Here is a 1552-nt window from a genome sequence, read left to right on the forward strand (position 1 = left end):
GCGGGGTCGGTAAGCGGGGGCGGCCTCCTCCGCCGTATTGAAAGTCCCCAGCCAAACTCTTTTCCGCCGGTTCGGATCTCGGATCTCGGCCGCCCATCTCCCCCACGGCCGCCGTCGAACTCCACGAAATCTCTTCAGATCACAGCTCTCCGAAAGACGCTTCGCAGGAGTGGGGCGTCTAAAACGATGTCCGATCTGGAATCCTATCTCGTGAACGTGCCGCTTGACTCGTCTACGGGTGAGGGATAAAGAATCGTCGTCGCTAGAGGACGAATCCGTCGCGTCTTTGTCGGTGAAAAAGATCCGTACTAGTTTTCGCTTTAGGGCTCTCGTTTTTCCGGTGGAAATCAACTTCCGCGTCTTGGTCAGTACATGCTCCGAGAACTTTACGGGAAAATCGGGGAAATCCATGTGATGGATCCGGGTAGAAATCGCTATGAGATCTGTGGACTCAGCCTCAGATCGAGTTCCTAGAAGACGATTCGAGGTTTCATGAAAGGATTGAGAAGCAACCCGAAAATAAAATCGAAAGAAAAATCTGAAAAGTCTCTGGAGGCACTCTCTGGGTTTTCGAGCACAAGCAGCGACCAGGGTTTTAGGCGGGCTTTGGAGGTTTGCGAGGAAGAAGGAGAAGATTGAGGAGGGTATACAGGTTACGAAGGATGCAAGATAGGCGTGAAGCATATTTATTGCGATCGGAGGGAGTTTACTGGATTCTATAAATTACGAAAATGCCATTCATTTTCCCGCCATCCAGCTGTCCAATATTTGACGTTGGTCGTGACCTAGGGTGTCCCTCCGTTGCTGACGGAAATTTGGTTTATTTATTTATTTTTTTGTTTTTTTTAATTTTTTATTCTTCTTGTTTTTTTTAATTTTTTATTCTTCTTGTTTTTTTTAATTTTTTATTCTTCTTGTTTTTTTTAATTTTTTATTCTTCTTGTTTTTTTTAATTTTTTATTCTTCTTGTTTTTTTAAAAAAGATGAGAATTTCACCAAATTTTATTAGAAAATAAGTTTTATAATTAAAAACAAAGACACAACGTACAATACTAGAATAATAAACTAAAATAAAAATTGATGAAAAAAATAATACGAGCCTCTTCAAAAAAGTTCAACATAAAAAAATCACCCAAATAGTGGAAAAATTTTTACATACAGAGCCCGTAAGCAGAACTGTGTACGGGCTCCAATTAAAATGAGCCCCTAACCAGAAAGAGTATGTCAATGGACCCCGTTTTAAAAAATTCTAAAATTTTTAAAATAAGTATTACTTATGTGGCTCATTTTAATTGGAGCCCATACACAGCTCTGTGTACTGGCTCCATATGAAAAGTCTTCTCTAAATAGTGATGATGTTTGGCTAAGGCTCACAACACAACTTCAAATTGAAGCAACAACTTTAAAAAACTTCTAACATCATTCAGGAATGGTCACCAACTATTACCTTGTCGACAGCAAAAGAAGAATAGCATATAGCTAACAGCCAATCATGATCAAATCTCCCCAAAATAGGTAAAAACACACCAATTTTCACAATAACAAAGCCAGC

Source organism: Phalaenopsis equestris, unplaced genomic scaffold (assembly GCF_001263595.1).
Source record: "Phalaenopsis equestris unplaced genomic scaffold, ASM126359v1 Scaffold000055, whole genome shotgun sequence".
Lineage (NCBI taxonomy): Eukaryota > Viridiplantae > Streptophyta > Magnoliopsida > Asparagales > Orchidaceae > Phalaenopsis > Phalaenopsis equestris.